The 15948-nt window shown below is 35.9% G+C and overlaps 1 protein-coding gene across 5 annotated transcripts in view; it reads right to left on the bottom strand.

Annotated features, from left to right (window-relative positions):
- Positions 1-15948, bottom strand: part of ndst1b (N-deacetylase/N-sulfotransferase (heparan glucosaminyl) 1b) — an 81237-nt gene that overhangs the window by 42475 nt on the left and 22814 nt on the right. For 3 of the 5 annotated variants that reach the window (XM_069196100.1, XM_069196099.1, XM_015349850.2), the window contains one exon: positions 13214-13380. The exons of 1 other annotated variant lie outside the window; for it this stretch is intronic. The gene's annotated coding sequence lies outside the window, so the exon portion shown is untranslated. Of the gene's footprint in view, positions 1-12343; positions 12401-13213; positions 13381-15948 lie in introns of all 5 variants that reach the window. One more of the 5 variants, XM_069196101.1, reaches the window with a different exon arrangement.

Genomic DNA, 15948 nt, shown 5'->3' with positions numbered 1-15948 from the left:
CAGTATTTACAGTACACTCACACAGATATTGGGCTACAGCACAATCCTATTGATTTCCCTCTGACATCATCAGATGTGAAATAATAAAATATATACTTTCATCTTATTAGGCTATAGATGAGGCATTACATTGTAAAATGTGTTTTGTGCATTATAAAACATAGAAAAAGATAGCAAGCCACATGCTTAAGGCATTACTAGCTTCTGTCCTGCTCAAGGAATCTTACAACAACTCCAAGGAGAATTCACTGAATTACAATGCAAATACAGCGAGATGCCATAGGAACTCTGTAAGGAATTGCTGGTAATACGAAAATTGTGAACAACTGCCACAGTGTAAGAAGTGCTCATTAAAATCCCCAAACTAAGGCAGCTGTTACACTGAAATACCTTCGTTTTCAAGTTAATTAGGCTTTTTACTGCAATTGCTGCATGTTTATTTTTAGACTTAAAAAGCATAAAATATTACATTAGTGTCGAAGGAATTTTATTGGAAGCGGGGTGCATGTCATTCAGACTTTTTATCCCACCCTTATACACTAAGCCTTTAAATCACCAACAGCAAAATGGAGAAGGAATAAAAGATCAGCCTTGCAGAAAAGTCTTTAAATGGCAGATTTTAAAAATACTCAAAGGACATCTCAAAATGAGATGCTTGTATTAAGTGGCTGGATTCATCTCTAATGAAAATGTATGTAAATACTCAGTAATGCACACTATTTGTTATAAAATATAAACAGGATATCATTAAAAGGTAACATACTACAATATAAATTTATAATTTCTAGAGATTTCAGAAAATCTTATATGAAAAAATAGCAAAACATGTGTCTTTGTATATTGTCTAGAATTAAGTTCTGAATCATTTGGGTGTTTCTAGTTTCTTGTAGAAAATACTATCATAAGCATAACGGTGTTGGAAAAGTTTTTTTTAAACGAATTATACATTTTCATTTGGAGCTTGTGTTCTTCTGACAAAAACGATGCCCAAGGCTTTTATACTTTTAAAACAAACCTATCCAGTCGTGATCCTTTAGATTTGCCTCCAGTCTTTTTTTTTATTTGGCATAGTTAATGAACAATGTAATGAACATACCACTTTAACAGTGTTAAATTTACTTAATGATGCTTTTATCCAAAGTGACTTACATTTGCACCCATTTACCCACCCATACTGCTGTGTAAAGTAAATCCTATAGCTCCTAAGACTCGCTTGAGACTTGAACTCACAACCTTCCAGTCACAGGACCAGAACCCTAAAACACTGCTACACACAACTGCACTATGATTAATTTAACAATGAATTAACTGAGAAAAATGAAAACTATTTCACAATTTCAAGATACAATTTTACAATGGTTGAACACTGAAATAAAGCTGGAGGTTTCCAAGTGGATACACATTTTGTAATGGCTGTATGCACATCTTTAATTTTTCTCTCAGAGGCACAGAAAAATAATCTACTGTTGTGCAATGGTGAATGCTCACTCTCCACAGTGCCCTGAGAGGTAATCATTACAGAGGCTAGGTTTACACAGCTTGATAGGGCCTTGGGGCAATGGGGAATGGCATTTTAGAAATGTGAAGCCCTACAACACTGATGACTTCCATAAAGACCAAATCAAAAACATGTTAGGTCAGGGCTGGGGCAAGTGAACTTATTATATAAAGGTGTGGATTTTTTTAGGTAAAAATGAACATTAAATAAGAAACCCTCCAAACTGTACTGGGTATTCATCCTGAATACAAATAAGAAAAAAAACTCTGCTGCAGCAGCAGTGCTAGGTTTAGATTTGATTATACGTAATATGAGTCACACAACACAGATTTCTCCTAGTTATTGTGTGCTTTTCCACAGCCTTCCAGCGTTTACACGCTAATGGGCCTAAATTTTAAGAAAGGATCTGCTGGGGTCATATTATAAGCATATTAAAAGGAAATCCATTCCACTTTGAAAAGGTCAGTTCCTTTTCTACCTCAGAGTCTATTAGGAACGTCACTGCTTATTTTTGGACAGCAGGGAACCCTCTTACCACAACTGCTCAAAATTGATCGGAGGTAGAGACCTTTTATCTATAACCCAAGGCCTGCAAATGTATATTCTTTAAGTTTTCATAATTGCAAAAAAAAGCAAGTCAATCAGCCTAGTGTTGTCCAGGGAAAATGTACATACAAATATGCTTCCTTTTCATTTTTGAATTTCTTGTATAATGACCTGTGAGCATGCTTATATCGACACCAACTCTATAGACCACATGCTACGAAGCATTGATTACTGTGAAGTTGTTCATGCAATATTCTACCTTTATGCGTGCATGACCTGTATGTTTAGCATTGCTGCCTCGCCAGTGCTGGGGCCCTGGGTTCACCTCCAGTACGGGGAGCTCAGTGTGGAGTTTGTATGTTCTCTCCGCGTAAACGTCGGTTTCCTGCGGGCGCTCAGGTTTCACCCCACAGTCCAAAAATATACTGCATACAGTATATCAGGTTAACTGATATTATGGGAAAATGGGCCCTAAGTGTGAGTAACCACTGCAACACTGTGCCGCCCACAAGACTCTGTGAATGTACCGTAACTGCCTTAATCTTTTTCCTAACCCTGGAAGAAAAGTAATTTACCCTTTTCTAGCATTTGCATGCCTCAGTGATGCTAATGACATCTTTAATCTAAATATGGACAGCAAACATGAACCCTTCTCTACTGGCTTCATCTTGTGATAAAACCCAGAAGCCTAACAACCTAGCAGTGCTATTGTTTACCTTGAGCTGTATCATTTTCTTCTCCGTATTTACTTTACTTACTAAGTGGAGCACTTTTTCCATAAAAAAAAGTGTATGGCAAACTCATAAGCCACATTCTTATCTTCACACTCCCAATCCTTAGCCCGCCAAGACTAAAATATCCACTGGGAACAGCAATAAAGCTTCCATGCTGAACAAGTTAATAAAAGCCTTTATGCTAATGTTTGACTGCGATATGCAGATAAAACACCAGGCTCCCTACTATATGCAAATTTCAGTCTTAATATCATATTTGTTTTTACCAATATAATTCTGTAAACAATTTACCATAAATGGTTTCCTTTGTATGGGTTAAGGTTCTGGATATTCTGATAAACTGCAACATTTTTTGTGACCAACTTTATAGAAAAAATAAAATGCTATTGGCAATGTTACCCTGCTAGCTCATGTGAAAGCAAAAGTTGACAACATACATGAAGGTTAGGGACTTTGAGTAGCGCTTAAAACCAGATTCGCATATAGTCAAATTTTACCCTACAACCGTTATAAAAAAAACCTACAAAAAAAAGTTACAAAAACAGTAAATAAAATTAAGTACAGAAACAATAAATAAAGGAAAATAAGGCAACTGTATAGACTCACTAACTAGCTCTTGTAAGCATGCTTGACAATGTTTTCGGATAATAAAGCACTCCCCCCCCAATATTGACCATTTTCTGGAGTCAACCCCGTAAAGCTGTGACTGCTTAAATTGAGAGCATGTACGTTGTGTGTCAAAATGGTATGAGTAGCATCCAATCAGCCAGATTTTTAAGAAAATAGATCTATTGTACTGTCTTTTAAGGCAAGTCATTTGTAACCATTGATCTATTGGGTAAAAGCCCATTTTCTCTATCACTCGATGTTTAAGATAAGACTGTAACTATGCTGGCAGAACTATATTATTTGATTGGCCAGAATGCTACAAAACAATGGTAAAGACAAAATACCAGTGTTTGAAAGATCACGTAGTTCTTATCTATCTTAGTTGTCTTTTTGCAGACAAATCAGAGATCAATCATTGTGGTCTTCTAGAGAGTGTGAAGAAGTAATTAAAAAGGGAAACAAAATGTTAGGATATACTGTTAGAAGTCCCAAATCTAAATCTTATTTAGATTCAAATTTAAATAGTACAATGGTCTCGGGAAGACCTCATTTAGAGTGTTGGGTACAATTTTGTCTATCATATTACAAAAAAAAAACTTCTCTGAAATGATTTCAGAGTACAACAAAAAGTTAGATTTTCTGTGAATGTCTTACTCTCACAACCTAAAAAAAAACTGAGCTTTTTAGTCTTCAACAAACAACTACAAGGGGACTTGATTCAAGTATTCCACTTGAATCAAAGCCACTGGCAAACAACCCATTCAGTATCTTCAGAGTCAAAAGGAAAACACAAACCACAAGTAGAAACTACAAGGAATGGAATCTAGAACTCAGAACAGGGGCCATTTCTTTACATAAATGGTTGTGAAAAGCTGGACCAAGCTATTAAGTAAAGGAGCAGCTAGATGTGATCTTTGGATCACTCAGCTAAGAGTGATCCAACCAAATGAACCAGATGGACCAAATGAGCTTTTTAGTTTAAATGTTTTAGCTGTAAAAAAATCCTTAGAAAAAAGCATAACCAAATAAACAAAAAAATGACAAACCATATAACCTTAATTTTGTAACATTCCCTTGTGACTAAACTGCGAAACTGTCAAGACATTCTCCTCTTAATTGGTTGCAAATGACTCAAAAATTATTCCCCATTAACTATTTTAAATATAGCTCTTTTCTCAAAAGAGCAAATTTTTTATTCCATTTTCATTTAGGCAACCATTGAAATTTGTTGGTTTTCTTTAAACATTTCTTTGATTTCCTGAGAGGAAATACCATTATCGGCAGTAGCTGCTGGGATTGATAAGAGTCACCTACAATAGACCCTGCTACTCAGAGTGGAGTGCTTTGAAGGGACTCATGAAGAGAATCATTATGGAACACAAAGGCCTCCTGACCTTCAGACTTTCAGAACCTCTTGGTCTATAATCTCACTTCTTATCTTGTTTTTACTGCTTATCAAGAAGTTCCACAATTTTATGTTATGGTTTCAACCACAGTTTTCACGACTCGGCTACACACGGACAAGAGTAGAATACTGCTAGGTCTTCTTACTGCAAACTAATCTAAAAACATACACTGTACAAAAAGTCAAAGTATTTTTAAGCACCATTTCATTAATGCAAACCAGTAAACAAACTCAGGTCTCAGAAATAAGTCTTTAGTGCTTTAATTTAATTTCTTGAGGATTTACGTTAAGAAAACACTACCCCATTACCAACTTTTTGAAGTATGTTGGTACTTCCATTTGTTAAAACATAAAAAGGCTAAATTTGTGCTGAGCTGGCTACAGAAAGTAAAATATTATCATCAAGCCTTATATCATTTCAAACAAGACAATAACAAATGAAGGCTTGTGAATTGACATCAATTCACAAGCCTTCAAAGGTCTGAAGTCAGGTCTGGGTCAAGTTTCACACCGTCTACTAAAGGACAAAAAGCTAGCCTTTGAAGCAATCATGTTCAACAAGACCGCAGCTTGTCCATTTTTAAGTAGATCTCCAAGGAAACTCTGAGACACTGGGTATAACAATTTCAGAATATGCATCATCAATGCTGCTCAATCTACTCCAGATTTCAAAACCTATAAAGAACCTTAAATATATTTAAAAGGACAATAAACTATTAAATCAACCATTAAAAAGAAAAAAGTCCCTCTTATATAATAACATCTACTGTAAATGATCTAGCACCATAATTTTAATAAGAACACAGAATGGTTACAAACAAGACAAGGACATTCAGCCCAGCTAACTCATTTGATAGCTAATAATTGATCTCACCCTGTTGTTTCCTTAAGGAAGGGTATTGGCTTCACTTGACTACAATAAACAAGACCAGGCAGATATCTCCGAGTTCACCTAGTCTTGGGTATTTTCTATATCTTATTGAACATAACACTATTCTGGGGTATTTGCTAATCCTCCTAATTTCTTATCTGTACATAAAGAGCAATTTGGGCCTTGCAAAGATCTCTGTGATACACCATTACATCACCCCAATTTCAGTATTTCCCTGTAACCTGTAATCTCCATTTTCGATTAACCAATTTTCAATCCAATCTATCAGTTTCCTGAATGCCTCCCTGCAATTTTCAAGATTAATCTTTGTGCTCTGTGTGAATCCATCATGGATGTAGCTTGTTTATAGAACTCCAAGAAGTTAGTTAAGCAACACCTACTTTTTCTAAACCCATGCAGGACTATTCCCTAGGAAAACATTTCCATTTCACTCTTACGGATGGATACTACATTAATAATTCTAAAGCTAATTGGTACTGACCCATTTCCACTGTCACTTACCTGAGCACAAGTGGCAAAACACCATCAGGTGACTTATGCTTCTTGAGTGCTACTAGCATCCAAAACATTTTGATCTCTCCTGTGCTTATAGTACTTAATACTGAATTCTGTCCTTTGGCTGTTTGAAGTGTGTTGTTGACTTCTTCCTTAGTGACCACCTGAATTAAAAACGTGTGTAATACATCAGACACATCCCATCCGTTGTCTCAAAGAAATTGACAGCCCAGGTAGAACATTTTCAAAGACTGTTTTTGGTTAATTTCTTGACAAAGCAGGAATCTGAATCACTTCAAGTGGGTATATGTAAATTTGATGGTAAAACCACATTTCCAGATTTAATGAGTGCTTATAGTTTTAAAGGCTAATCGCATATCATGCTGGTCACAAAACATCTGCTCTTCAATTCATAGTTTGTGAAAAAAACACTATAGAAAGTGGGTAGAGTACACAGAATTCAAGAATTTGCCTGTTCAAGTTGCTCTAGAAATTGAGGAGCATCACAAAGATATTAAACTCAAAAAGTATTTTTTTATTTTGTACCAAGTTAACTTATTTGACTTAAACTGATCACTGGCACAGTTATGCAACACCTGCTTGACAGATAAAATGAGGCTCTACAAACACTAGAATGAAAAATGCATCCTCTACTAGTAGCAGCAATATCTACTACTAAGCCATTACATATAATACATGAGCATGAAGGTCTTTTTGATTCTTCTGCTCTTTGTACAAAGGTGAAGTGAGAAACTACAGGTCAATTCCATTCTGATTAAAGCTTTTTAATAATGCAGTCCTCAAGGGATTACAAAGGAGGTCAAGCTGGGTTGTTCAGACAGGATTGTTATCACAAATAATATCAGTATTTGTGAAAGTATAAATTTTTTAACAAGGATAGCAAATGCCACGAATGAGTAGGCATTCACTATTTAACAGGAGTTTTCTTCCTTATTCTGGGTAATGTCATACTATTTCTAGCCACTGACCTTTATTTTTTAAATTAAACTCAAGTGTAGTGACAAAAACGCTTGTTTTTACAATTAAAAGCAATCCTAACACACTAACCATGGGCAGCCTAACAAAGTGACTGTATGTTGTGTAACGTTGCAACACTACATTTTGTTTGTAGCAATAAAAAGAAATAGAAACTATTTCTGATTGTTTCTTAATTCTTTTTCTAAAAGCAGAGATTCTAGTGAAAGCCAACACTTGGGCTTTATATTCACTAAAGGTACATTTTTATGTATATAAAGTAATAGTAATGACAGCCTAACAGTGTCTTCTTCCTTAGACACTTCAGAATGCTGTCTGTATGCAGTATTTATACTCAAATTTATAACATTACATGTTTGTGCATTTTTTCCTGACCAGACTAGGCAGATGCATCTAAGGCAACAGATTTCCTGTACCAACTCAACTGCAGTCTAGAGAATACGGTCCCTGATGCACACAGCACTTAGTGGAATCCAAATGTGTGGTAGATAAAAAAGGTCTACCTAATGCGAGAGAGGGGTGATAAATGCTGTTCCTTATCTTTCAGTGGTATGAGTTTCCACTGCCAATGTGGAAAGGAAAAAAAAACGAATGCATCCTTTGGGCTTTTAATATAGATGTAACCCCCAACAATACACATGCAGACAGCAACCAGGGACCTAGGCAGGATTAAATGTATTTTAAATGTACTGTACATGTAAGCAAAGTTTCCATTATACGAACAGCACCTCATCTGGAATTGTTAAACGTGCCTAGAAATGTGTAATGTACATTTTCACCGGAAAAAATAAAACATAGGAAAGATTTATAATTCCAAGCTTTAAGAGAGATCTGACTACTGGATACACCTGTCATTCTGCACCCCTGCCCCCATAAATACTAGCCCTAACTGACTAACTAGTTGCCCTCTCTGTCACTAGAGAAAGCACTCTCTGAACGGCAGTCTGGCTGAAATGTTTGAGCTCAAGCTGCGACACGTCTGTTTTAATATGATTTACATATTGGATACATAATATACTAAACTTAACCCATTTGTCATACTCTCTCAGGATTGGAACCTTGTGTTCAAATCGGGAGCATCCAATATATCTCAAACCCAGGGGTAAAAAACACTGACAGTGGAAGTTTAAATTCAGGAATCTGGTATTCATTCCCTTACTATCATGACTTTTTTGTGCTCATTTTTGATTATATGGAGTGAAAGAATGATGAATATACACATACAAACAAAGCCAGCTGTCCTGTCTTCAGAGCACTGTGGAAGAAATTACTCATATAGTATTCCCACACTATGAGCAAATTCAGGCTTTCATGAAAAGTAACGTTTTGATACAGTACTTTTTTAGATTGACTGCTGAAAATTAAAGTCTACACTGCAACTTTTCCAACAGAAACCTGTATTCTTCATTTTCAATAGTAACATTACTTTCAAACTCTTCATTGTTTTTTGCATTTCAACCTTGAATAATGTCTATACCTTGTTTATAAAAGTAGTGAAATGCTGTCTTAGTACAGACAATTAGAAAAGTTTTGTAACACTGTTGAGAATTCCTTAATACAATAAACTATTGCAAACTGTTCAGACAGGTCAGTCGTAGCTGTGGGCAATAGCACCTTTATAAGAAGAAACCTGCAGCAGAGCAGTGATGTGGTTTCTGGATTACAAACTTACAGGTTCATGTCCTGAGTGGGCACTGCTGTTGTACTCTTGAGAAAGGTATTTCAGTTATATTCCTCCACTGAAATATCCATGCTGTATAAATGGCTAAAGATGTGCTGTAAGTTGTTTTGGATAAATGCTTCAGTCTAAGTATTCACATTTGGTCTGCAGTACTTGCATACCAGTACAGCTTTAATAAATATACAAATTTATCAAATTCAAGGGGTCTTTTCTTTTCTTTTATGATACTTGAAATCGAAATGAAACATATGCTATCAATTTAAAGATGTGTGGTGGAACTTGAAGCAAATAAACAGAAACAGACATAATAGAATGTCTTTGACTCATGAAACTATTTAAACAAGGACCTGTTTCCATTCCATAGACTTCGGGCTTTACAGACATTAACCAGGGCAATAAATCACACGGGAAAATCCCAGGAGCAGCGATATTAAGCAGGGTGCTGGAATTTATAGCTGCCGCTAACTATGTAGTCTTATATCAAATCAAGGGCAATCGTAAAATACATGCACTACACAGCTTTGACAAAAAGGAGAGGGAATTAAAAAGCTTAACTGTGGCCTGAGTTTCAAGGGCTAGTTCTTAATCACTGAGAGCCTCATTCACAAAAAAAATGTGTGCACTTTATCAAGTTTGCTCCACCCCAGCCTTTGTCTTGAAGTCAGTCACCTTGCATAAGGTACACCTTATTACATCAGAACTTTTTTGTGAATGAAACCATAGTGGCTGTATGTAAAATGCAAGTAGTCCCAGAAGTGTAAAAGAATTTCTTCCATATTGTTCCACTCCTTAAGGTTTATGTATAATATAATATGCTGAAATACCACTACAAGGGAATAAAGCCCATTTGTCTAAGAAGTCTACATGTTTTAATGCTGATATATGGCCCACATATAATGTCCACCTAATAACTGAAAACAAGACCAATAAAAAAATCAAGAAAACCAGCCATATGATCCAAGGTGGATCATATTTTCCTTCTTCCAGATGAGGGCATTTGTATTATATAAAAAGTACCTTTAAATAAACATTATGTTAATGCATTCATTCTGAACTTGACTGACAAGAGAAAGGAAGCTAATTACACACATTGGAAAAAGGAATGTCAAAGCACTGCAGATACGTTGAATGTTCATATTGTTGTCTGTTGTGCATTATGATAAGTTAAATCTGAATTATCCTGTCATCACAATTATTTTTTGGTCAAAAACACATGTACAGACATACCAGTTCAGAAGGAGGCAGTGTGAATTACACCACAAAAATGCATTCAAACACAGTATAGCACTACTTGTACATTTTTCATATGTACTAAGCCCTTTGGAATCAAGGTCACAATTTAATAACCCAAGATGGCATTTTCTCCAGCTTCTCATAACATGATTAATTTAGGACCTTTTATGCAACTGTAATACCAGCTCTGTTGGCTGCAGTTTCTTTTCTCATTTTTTCTAAAACCATTCCTGCATTTAAATGCCACCAGTCAAATAGGATCGTCACTTACAACTATATGCTGAGAAACTCAGCCTTCTATTTATAACACAGGCCTGTTCCAAAATGTGGGGGCAAATAAAAGCATTAGTCTTAAGAAGTGGAAAGGCAGGTTTTATTGTCTAGACGTTTTTTTAAAGGTCAAGAATTAAAAGCAGTGTAGTCACACCGTATATTCACATCCTTCAATAACATTTTTCAAATATGTTATTATGCTGCTTGCGAAGTTGTCTTCCCAGTTTGGACAGTTAATGACTAACATTTGTATGTTGTCATCGCAACTCAATTTGTCTTGACCTGTTAATTAACAAATTAACAATTTACAACCTGCATGCTGGCATTAGGATTAGTTTTTGCTCAAGGTCTATCAGTACAGTACAGTGACTTAACACAGATCATACTGATAGAATAAAAAGCCAGAGTTTGTTTTAGTGAACTTTTCTCATTTAAAAGGCTACAGCTGTAGCCCAGAATAATGTCACCAGTTGCTGCCCTCATTACCTAAAATGGATACAATAAATCAAGTTTAACAAACTCCTTTCTAGCTTGTCACGTTTGCATTTGTACACAGTGCTTAAGGCTTTTCACTTTGCTTTGATCTTGCATAACCATGAAAATAAACACTAGCAATTAAGGCAAAAAAGGAAGTCAACTAACATTTACGTCAATGTTGACTAACGGTCGCTACACAGGAAATTAATATAAATGAGTGTGCTATATTGTATTAACCGTAGACAGCTGTAGTTCTTAGCAAAGTACACAGAGATCATGAGAAAAATTTACCTCCTCATTGTACTCCTTTTACACTTCTTTAATGTGTGGGACAGATGGATATGATATGTATTATTTCAAATGGACTAACTGGGTGACAGAAGACTCACATGGTTTAATTTCACAGACCTGCAAATAAAAAAAAACAGACTAACTACAGCCTTTGCAGAATTACAGACCACTCATAATGTGGATTTTTGGGAAAATGTCTTTCACAACCTCACATTTTAAATTAAACCAAATATCCTCTCTCCAAGCAATTTTAAATGTAATGGCAGCTCAAGATCCTGCAGTGTTTCTCCAATGACTTTTTAATCCAATATAAACTAAGAGCAGTGAGTGCTGAAATCCTACCATTCCCATTCCTAAGGTCTCCGTGTGAATTGTTTTGCAGTAAATCTAGTACAAGAACGGATATTATAAACAAATAATTTTCATACATGTTTGAAAGTGATTAGTGACTATATGGTAAATCACTCTCAAAAGCAAGGTATGATGACATACCCTCTCTTCTACTTTGTTGTTTGTTCATCTACAAAGAGCAATACTTGTTTTTTTTATATGAGCCCTCACTGAAAGAAATAAAATTAAAGAACGGATGCTGGTGACATCCAGATATGAAAAACATGATCTGGAACATCTAAATTGCTTGCACAACATGCAATCTACAGGCTCTGCCCTACCCCCCTCCCAATTAATCACTGTAAACTACATCTCTGCTCTCTTCTGGAGAGTGTCAAGCTCCAGTTCCACAAGGCTAATCAAGTCTGTCAGCAGAGGACACTTAAACCGGCAACTGGAAACACTAACAAACAAAAATAGCAAAAAAGAAAAACAAAGAAGTGCCATACTCTTGCATTAATAATTCAATTCTGGCTTTTCAATGGTATCAATAATAAATGTAAGTGAGAAATTATCCCCACACCAGCATCCTCACCAGAAAAAAAAAAAGAAAAAAAGCCACAACTGGCTTGCATTTTTAACCATCATTAAGATATGAAATATTAACTTTCAATCTAATCCAGGATGGCAGGTTAACTGCACAGCATCCGATTGCCTTGCATTATTCTCCAGCCTTTTCCAAATGTTTTCCCGGATATTACTCAGTGGTAATCTGGGAAGGGCTCCTCAGCAGTCAGCTGGTTAGTGATAGAGCATGAACGATGAGCAGAGAAATCAAATCGCCTCATATTATTGGTCAAGTACACATTTTACATAGTAATACCTGAGTGTCCGTAGAGGCCATAGATTTCGTATCCTTAAAAGCAGCAAAATGTAAGCCCTGCAAAGGGAATTACATTTTTAACAGATTTGTGCGATTTGATAGAACTTCACATCTTAAAAAACACTAACATTATCCATTCTTCATAAAGACAGTTTCACAAAAAGAAGAATCTAAAATAGCGTGTCACATAATGAGTTTTTATGATAGGGGGAAAACCATTATAATTTATTTATAAACCTATTTATTCCCATGTAAACTAATGACAGGGCTAGGTTTTATGGGTGCTACACAACATACACCTTTTTAATTCTCTTTGTGATGCACACCTTGAAAGTGCAAAACTGTTCACGGGAGGCTTTTACTTTATCAGTTTTAATTACTTTTAAAAGTCTGGCGAGACAACAAAAAAACACCTTTAATTGGTAACGTACCAATGTCAGCCAGATCATATAACTTCATTTTTATAGTTTTTAAAAGAGGAAAGAGCTCTCACTATGACAATGATTGCACCTACTGTATGACCACTGGACAAGGGGAAAAGGCTGCACTATAAAGTATCTGGATGTCATAAGCTGCTCGATTTTCTACAAAGACAATTCTATTTAGGTGAACCCCATTTTCCTAGCAAAGAATTCCTCAGAGTATGTCTGAAACCCAAATTTCAGTCTCTTGACATGAAATGAAGCATCTTTATAGTATTTAGAGAGCTGATGCCAACAGTGTCTGGAGTAAGGTACTGATAAAGTGACACTACTAGCAAAATAATTACCTTTAAGAATATGAGGTTAAAGCATTTAATACGAAAACTCCATCTCAAGTCTATATTGTAAAGAATCATAGGCAGATATTTCAAGCAATTTTACAACTTACCATAAGCCAGTTTATTGAGAGCTGTTCTTGATACATCATCTTCAACCTTTATAGTCAAAACACTGTTCCAGTGGCATTCCTTCCTTATTTATATGAAAGGGCATTTCCTCTCTGCAGTTAACTGGAACTTTTCCCCTTCTTACCGATTCGCACAGAACAGCCAGGCCCTGAAAACACAGAGGCATTATTCTCCTTCAGTAACTGTTGATACAAATGCAAACATATGAACAGAGATATTCTTAATTTAAACTGAAGAGAGAATGCATGGATTTCTTCCTGCTCCCCAGCACTCCACTTCCGCACAAACAAGTATTAATGTGAACTTCCCAGTGTTGTCTATCCTATGAAGTCAAAATAATTTTGTTCATCAAGTCCTTCCTAGCATTACACTACACTGGAAACTGTCTCTTAAATCTTTAAAGCCAAAAAACATACTTTCAAGATTAAATATTGTTAAGTATCTTACATGTGGACATGTAAACATTCCTATTTCTGTTTCAGATACTGAAACACTTTTGCAAGTGAACTTGTGTGAATATATCATTTCAATGTTAAATACAGAAAAGGCAACCATTGTATTTGGTATAGAAGCATTCATAAGACGTCTGCAGTGTGGAAAGCCGGCCCTGAAATATGAAATGTCAGCATTCCTTGCTTGTCCATGTGACTGGTTTCCGACTTGAAAGAGTGCAGTGTGTGGTCAGCTCCAGCCAAGCTCCCTTCTAAAGGTGGAAATGGTAGTTATTCTGTCTACACCAAGCTAATAGGCACATGCATTAGGTGAGGTGGTGTCCTCTGTCTGTCCACACTAGCTATTAAATGACCACTGGTAATGAAAAGAAGTCTTGCCCTGTATTTCGCCTTCAGAATCAATACGTAAAACGGAGGCGTCCTTGAAAAATGCACACACAGAACTGTACTGAATCCCAAATTGTCTACGGTTTGTTGCCGAGAAGTGTTACGCTTAATTTTTTTGTCAATATTGTTTAAAGACTGCCTGTTTCCATTGTAGTGACTAAGAGAAATGCAGTGCTGTTTCCCCAGATATGAACTCTGTAAAACTCTGTAAGTTGTTTTCACCTAAAAAATATTTAACAGCTGAAGTCGACCTTTGATTTCCTATTCCTGGATGTCAGGCTGTGACCAATAACTCCACTAGAGCCATGGCACCATGGTATGGAAAATGCCTTTGGTTGAGTGCATTCCTCACTTAATATGCTATAAATGATAGATAACAATGCTGTAAAGAATATCTCAAGAGCCGAAAGGACAGGAACAGGGTACAGAATGTCTTCATTTTGGGTTACTGTACGGAACAACTGCTTCAGAGGAAGACTTTCCCTAACAGCTGTCACTTCAAGAGCATGGGAATAAGGACAGGAAGGCAGAAGAATAAAACCAATGATAATAAAGATCGACTGGTTTGATGAATGTCGACAGCATGTGTCAATAACGGAAAGGGTGATCTGTTTAGAGAGTGCTGGAACAGTTGACTTCTGCCCTTTGAAGGATTAAGTTTCACATTTTGTCATCACGCAAGCCAATAAATTACTCACAGTACGAAAGCACATTTATTGGGTGTGGTTGTGCATTCATATATGTATTGCTGCTGTTGTTTTTGAAAGCACAGTTATTACTACACTATTTTTTGAGACCCTTGAACTTATTTGTTTATACAAAAGTTGTTTCAAATAAAGAACAAAAGGGTGTCTTTCAAAGCTTTTATCTGATGAATAAAACTGCATTACTGGACAATAAGTAACTTATATGCACCTCATTTGTCTATAAAACTTTTTAACATTTTATTATAAGGCAAACATGGAGTCATAGTGAATGTAGTGCATTATGTGTTCATTAAGTTCATTATGTTGTCATTAAATATTTTGGGTTAAAATTGGTGATGAATGAAATCTCAAATCCTGTCCCTCAGGTCTGCAAAATTATCAATGTGGAGATCAAGCTTTTAACTTGCACCATGCTGGAAACAATTACACTTATGTCACCAGGGAAGCAGGCTCTAGTGTTCCAAAAGAGCCTGTATAAAGGAATATGCCATCAGTCGCTAAGTACAAATTAAGCACTGTAAAGTTGTACAAACTCTGCTGGTTTAGCTACACACTTGAAACAACAAATTATTTTTAACATCTACAAAAGCTACAGCATGAACAGATGTAAACCCCAGTTCAAGAAAGGATCATACAAGCTTAAAAGAATGATCAACATTTTGCAAAGAAAATTCTCTTCATACCTCTACCTCTCTAAACCTACAGCATTCCAATCAGGTTAATTTCTCAGGTAACTTTAACCAGGCAAGAAGAGTCTATATATCAAATATGACACAATACAGTGCCTTGCATGGCAGAAAAAATCATACATAAAGTATATTATGGCTTATGTATGACAATGTTTTCATTAAATATTTCTTGTGGGTCTAAAGGAGAAGGCAATTGTGCCTCCTAATTAAACTAGGAAAAAGGTTAATTAAAACATATCCCCACCAACAATTCACCCATTGTGAATATTTAAGAAAGGATACAATGTGGGGACGTCTTAATTACACCATTTATCCACAGTCCCTTTCAAATCATTCCAATCTGCATCCACATGAGATGTGTGGCCTAAGCTTGTTTCATGTTGGTATGCAACTCCCTGGGGTTTGTTATTTAGAATTGGAATGTCACTGGAAGCTAGAATCTGACTTCCAATTCAAAATGAACTACACTAGCAAAATACTG

Source organism: Lepisosteus oculatus, chromosome 11 (assembly GCF_040954835.1).
Source record: "Lepisosteus oculatus isolate fLepOcu1 chromosome 11, fLepOcu1.hap2, whole genome shotgun sequence".
NCBI classification, from domain to species: domain Eukaryota; kingdom Metazoa; phylum Chordata; class Actinopteri; order Semionotiformes; family Lepisosteidae; genus Lepisosteus; species Lepisosteus oculatus.
This window is presented reverse-complemented; position numbering and strand designations above follow the sequence as displayed.